Raw genomic sequence first — 6,309 nt, 5'->3', positions numbered from 1 at the left:
CCCTCATTTTTCTCTTCTGCAGACTAAACAATCCCACTTCCCTCAGCCTCTCCTCATAAATCATGTGCTCCAGCCCCCTAATCATTTTTGTTGCCCTCCGCTGGACTCTTTCCAATTTTTCCACATCCTTCTTGCAGTGTGGGGCCCAAAACTGGACACAGTACTCCAGATGAGGCCTCACCAATGCCGAATAGAGGGGAATGATCACGTCCCTCGATCTGCTGGCAATGCCCCTACTTATACAGCCCAAAATGCCGTTAGCCTTCTTGGCAACAAGGGCACACTGTTGACTCATATCCAGCTTCTCGTCCACTGTAACCCCTAGGTCCTTTTCTGCAGAACTGCTGCCTAGCCACTCGGTCCCTAGTCTGTAGCAGTGCATAGGATTCTTCCATCCTAAGTGCAGGACTCTGCACTTGTCCTTGTTGAACCTCATCAGATTTCTTTTGGCCCAATCCTCTAATTTGTCTAGGTCCCTCTGTATCCTATCCCTACCCTCCAGTATATCTACCACTCCTCCCAGTTTAGTGTCATCTGCAAACTTGCTGAGGGTGCAGTCCACGCCATCCTCCAGATCATTAATAAAGATATTGAACAAAACCGGCCCCAGGACCGACCCTTGAGGCACTCCGCTTGATACCGGCTGCCAACTAGACATGGAGCCATTGATCACTACCTGTTGAGCCCGACGATCTAGCCAGCTTTCTATCCACCTTATAGTCCATTCATCCAGCCCATACTTCTTTAACTTGCTGGCAAGAATACTGTGGGAGACCGTATCAAAAGCTTTGCTAAAGTCAAGGAATAATACGTCCACTCCTTTCCCCTCATCCACAGAGCCAGTTATCTCGTCATAGAAGGCAATTAGGTTAGTCAGGCATGACTTGCCCTTGGTGAATCGATGCTGACTGTTTCTGATCACTTTCCTCTCCTCTAAGTGCTTCAGAATTGATTCCTTGAGGACCTGCTCCATGATTTTTCCGGGGACTGAGGTGAGGCTGACTGGCCTGTAGTTCCCCGGATCCTCCTTCTCCCCTTTTTTAAAGATGGACACTACATTAGTCTTTTTCCAGTCATCCGGGACCTCCCCCAATTGCCATGAGTTTTCAAAGATAATGGCCAATGGCTCTGCAATCACATCCGCCAGCTCCTTTAGCACCCTCGGATGCAGCGCATCCGGCCCCATGGACTTGTGCTCGTCCAGCTTTTCTAAATAGTCCTGAACCACTTCTTTCTCCACAGAAGGCTGGTCACCTCCTCCCTATGCTGTGCTGCCTAGTGCAGTAGTCTGGGAGCTGACCTTGTTCATGAACACAGAGGCAAAAAAAAGCATTGAGTACATTAGCTTTTTCCACATCCTCTGTCCAGGGCCGGCTCTATGATTTTTGCCGCCCAAAGCAAAAACAATTTTGGCCGCCCCCCCGTTTTTTAATTACCCCCACCCCCGGCCCCGCCTCAACTCCGCCCCTTCCCCAAATCCCCAGCCCTGCCTCCTCCCCCCAGGCTCTCAAGCCTGGGAGGGAGGGGGAGCAGCGGCGCGCGAAACAAGTGTTTCGCGCGCCGCGGCCGCTCGGGATCTCCCCCTCCCTCCCAGGTTTGAGAGCCTGGGAGGGAGGGGGAGACTCCGAGTGGCCGCGGTGCAGGCGCTGCTTCTCCCCCTCCCTGAGAGCCTGGGAGGGAGGGCGAGTAGCGGCGCGCGAGCAGCAGCGGAGGTGAGCTAGGGCGGCCGGGGCACATTTTTAGGGGCGGCATTCTGGCGCCGGCCATGCCGCCCCTAAAAATGTGCCGCCCCAAGCACCAGCTTGTTTTGCTGGTGCCTAGAGCCGGCCCTGCCTCTGTCACTAGGTTGCCTCCCTCATTCAGTAAGGGGCACACACTTTCCTTGACTTTCTTCTTGTTGCTAACATACCTGAAGAAACCCTTCTTGTTACTCTTAACATCTCTTGCTAACTGCAACTCCAAGTGTGATTTGGCCTTCCTGATTTCACTCCTGCATGCCTGAGCAATATTTTTATTCTCCTCCCTAGTCATCTGTCCAATCTTCCACTTCTTGTAAGGTTCTTTTTTGTGTTTAAGATCAGCAAGGATTTCATTGTTAAGCCAAGCTGGTCGCCTGCCATATTTACTATTCTTTCTACACATCGGGATGGTTTGTTCCTGCAACCTCATTAAGGATTCTTTAAAATATAGCCAGCTCTCCTGGACCCCTTTCCCCCTCATGTTATTCTCCCAGGGGATCCTGCCCATCAGTTCCCTGAGGGAGTCAAAGCCTGCTTTTCTGAAGTCCAGGGTCCGTATTCTGCTGCTCTCCTTTCTTCCTTGTGTCAGGATCCTGAACTTGACCAGCTCATGGTCACTGCCTTCCAGGTTACCATACACTTTTGCTTCCCTTACTAATTCTTCCCGGTTTGTGAGCAGCAGGTCAAGAAGAGCTCTGCCCCTAGTTGGTTCCTCCAGCACTTGCACCAGGAAATTGTCCCCTACACTTTCCAAAAACTTCCTGGTTTTTCTGTGCTCTCCCAGCAGATGTCAGGGTGGTTGAAGCCCCCCATGAGAACCAGGGCCTGTGATCTAGTAACTTTTGTTAGTTTCCGGAAGAAAGCCTCGTCCACCTCATCCCCCTGGTCTGGCAGTCTATAGCAGACTCCCACCATGACATCACCCTTGTTGCTCACACTTCTAAACTTCATCCAGAGACTCTCAGGTTTTTCTGCAGTTTCATACTGGAGCTCTGAGCAGTCATACTCCTCTCTTACACACAATGCAACTCCCCCACCTTTTCTGCCCTGCCTCTCCTTCCTGAACAGTTTATATCCATCCATGACAGTACTCCAGTCATGTGAGTTATCCCACCAAGTCTCTGTTATTCCAATCACATCATAATTCCTTGACTGTGCCAGGACTTCCAGTTCTCCCTGCTTGTTTCCCAGGCTTCTTGCATTTGTGTATAGGCACTTAAGATAATTTGCTGATCGTCCTGCTTTCTCAGTATGAGGCAGGAGCAGGGCCAGCGCAACCCATTAGGTGACCTAGGTGGTCGCCTAGGACACTAACATTTGGGGGGCGGCGACCGCGGTGGCCGGATCTTCGGCCGCCCCGGTCGTCGTCGGTATTTCGGGGGCAGGACCTTCCACCGCCTCTGTCCAGGGCGGCATTTTGGGGGAGGGACCTTCCACTGCCTAGGGCGGCAAAAAAGCTGGCGGTGCTCCTGGGCAGGAGTCCTCCCCTCTTGCGCTCTCCTGCTCATGCTTTCTCCCGGTATCCCACTTCCCCACTTACCTCAGGGCTTTGGTCTCCTTCCCCCGGTGAACCTAGTTTAAAGCCCTCCTCACTAGGTTAGCCAGACTGCTTGAGAAGATGCTTTTCCCTCTCTTCGTTAGGTGGAGCCTGTCTGTGCCTAGCACTCCTTCTCCTTGGAACACCATCCCATAGTCAAAGAATCCAAAGCCTTCTCTCCGACACCACCTGCGTAGCTATTCGTTGACTTCCACGATTCAACGGTCTCTACCCGGGCCTTTTCCTTGCACAGGGAGGATGGACGAGAACACCACTTGCACCTCAAATTCCTTTATCCTTCTTCCCAGAGCCACGTAGTCTGCAGTGATCCGCTCAAGGGCATTCTTGGCAGTATCATTCCTGGCTCGGGCTGACATACATGCTTTAGCTGTGCTCGTGCTAGCACCTAAAATTAGCAGCCTGGACACCATGGCCTCAGGGTGGCTCAGGCAACCCCCCCGAGCACAACTCAGGCTGGGGATCCTGGGTCTGTCCTCAGGCAGCTAGGCACAGTGGCCTTGCAGCTATTTTATGTGCTAGCTCAAGCAGAGCTATTATGTGTCCATCAGGAATCATACCTGCCAGCTGCAGTGTAGACAAACCCTCAATCTCACTGACTGGGGATGACCCGCCCCAAAAAGATTTTGTTGGAGAGGCTCTTCTCTGAACCTTCTCCAGGAAGTCTGTTTGGAGAGAGAGCTGGCAAGCCCAGGCTGAACTGAGTCAGGGTGATAGTCAAAGCAGCACAGGAGGATTTAGCAGCATTAGTGGAGATGGCACGGCTAAATCACAGTCCGACTCTGTGAGAGGGGCCCACAGACTCTTGCTGTCCTCAGACTCTTGATGGGCCAATGGCTGTTCTCAGTTTCACTAGTGTAAATCCAAAGTGACCCAGTGAAGTCACTCTGTATTTCACTGGTGTAACTGAGAACAGAATGTGGCCCCACAGCACAATACTCAGTGAACGTGGAGGACAGGACTGACAAGTGCTCAGCTGTAGGCTTTGAACCCGGGTTGTAGGTGAAGGACTCAGTTTGAAAGAAACAACATACTTGCAGACAGCAAAAAAAGAAATGACCAATTACCAGGCCCTTTTCTCTCTGCTCGTTAGTATCGCTGAGAGCTAACTGCAGATGGCGGCAGCAGAAACACGACTCCTTTCTACTAAAGCAGCAGCTGACTCAGTATTGGACTGAGGCTGTCTGAGTGGTCTGGACTAGTTAGGGCTATGGCATAGAGAGCACTAAATAAAATGAACGAGGAGTACTTGTGGCACCTTAGAGACTAACACATTTATTTGAGCATAAGCTTTCGTGGGCTAAAACCCACTTAATCGGATGCATGCAGTGGAAAATACAGTAGGAAGATATATATACACAGAGGACATGAAAAAACGGGTGTTGCCATACTAACTATAACAAGAGTAATCAGTTAAGGTGGGCTATAATCAGCAGGAGGGTAAAAAAACTTTTGTAGTGATAATCAGGATGGCCCATTTCCAACAGTTGACAAGAAGGTGTGCGTAACAGTAGGGGAAAAAATTAGGATGGGGAAATAGATTTTACTTTGTGTAATGACCCATCCACTCGCAGTCTTTATTCAAGCCTATTTAATGGTGTCCAGTTTGCAAATTAATTCCAATTCTGCAGTTTCTCATTGGAGTCTGTTTTTGACTTTTTTTTGTTGGAGTATTGTGACTTTGAGGTCTGTAATCGAGTGACCAGGAGATTGAAGTGTTCTCCGACTGGTTTTTGAATGTTATAATTCTTGACGTCTGATTTGTGTCCATTTATTCTTTTACGTAGAGACTGTTCAGTTTGGCCAATGTACATGGCAGAGGGGCATTGCTGGCACATGATGGCATATATCACATTAGTAGATGTGCAGGTGAACGAGCCTCTGATAGTGTGGCTGATGAGTCTCACACATTGTATAGAACATTCTGGCTATCACTTCCAATAACCCTCAAGGTGCACATACAGGACAGGCTTCACCAGGATTGCACTCAGCATCCTCTCTGTGTTGCTACAGAAATCCAGTTTCAGATTCGGATTCTCTTGATAGCAGAGTTTGGCTCAAGTCAGTTTGGGTTACCTTTTTCCCTACTCTCAGCATATAAACAGGTGGAGCCTGCAGGAGCCTCACAGGACTTAGCACAGGGCCTTCGAAAGCAACAGGCAAAAGACAAATTACGAAACCAGACCCACCACTGCCATGGAAGAGTTGTATTTCAAGCCCATTTCATGAGCTAGGCCTAGGGATTTCAGTATGTAATGCTGACTGCTCCCAGCAGGTGTCACTGTATAGCAGAAGGGCTTAGTACAGGGATCAGCAACCTTTGGCACGTGGCTCGCCAGGGTAAGCACCCTGGTGGGCCGGGCCCATTTGTTTGCCTGCTGCGTCCGCAGGTTCGGCCGATCGCGACTCCCACTGGCTGCAGTTCGCCGTCCCAGGCCAATGGGGGCTGCGGGAAGCGGCGTGGGCCGAGGGATGTGCTGACCGCCACTTCCCGCTGCCCCCATTGGCCTGGAGCGGTGAACCGTGGCCAGTGGGAGCTGCAATCGGCCGAACCTGCGGATGTGGCAGGTAAACAAACCGGCCCAGCCTGCCAGGGTGCTTACCCGGGCGAGCCGCGTGCCAAAGGTTGCTGATCCCTGGCTTAGTACCTCTAATCCAGTGGTCTACAACCTTTTTACACAAAAGATCATTTTTGAATTTAAGTGCAACCCAGGATCTACCCCACCCATTCCCCAAGGCCCCGCCCTGCTCACTCCACATCCCCCCTCCCTCCGTCGCTCACTCTCCCCCACCCTCACTCACTTTCACTGGGCTGGGGCAGGGAGTTGGGGTGCAGGAGGGGGTGCAGGCTCTGGGCTGGGGCCGAGGGGTCTGGAGTGTGGGAGAGGGCTCCGGCCTGAGCCTGGGACAGGGGGTTGGGGTGCAGGAGGGGGTGCGGGATGCAGGCTCTGGGAGGGAATTTGGGTGCAGAAGTGGGCTCTGGGCTGGGGCCGAATGTTGGGGTGCAGGAGGGGG

Source organism: Emys orbicularis, chromosome 9 (assembly GCF_028017835.1).
Source record: "Emys orbicularis isolate rEmyOrb1 chromosome 9, rEmyOrb1.hap1, whole genome shotgun sequence".
NCBI classification, from domain to species: Eukaryota; Metazoa; Chordata; order Testudines; family Emydidae; genus Emys; species Emys orbicularis.
The sequence above is the reverse complement of the archived record's forward strand: the minus strand, read 5'-3'. Positions refer to the sequence as shown.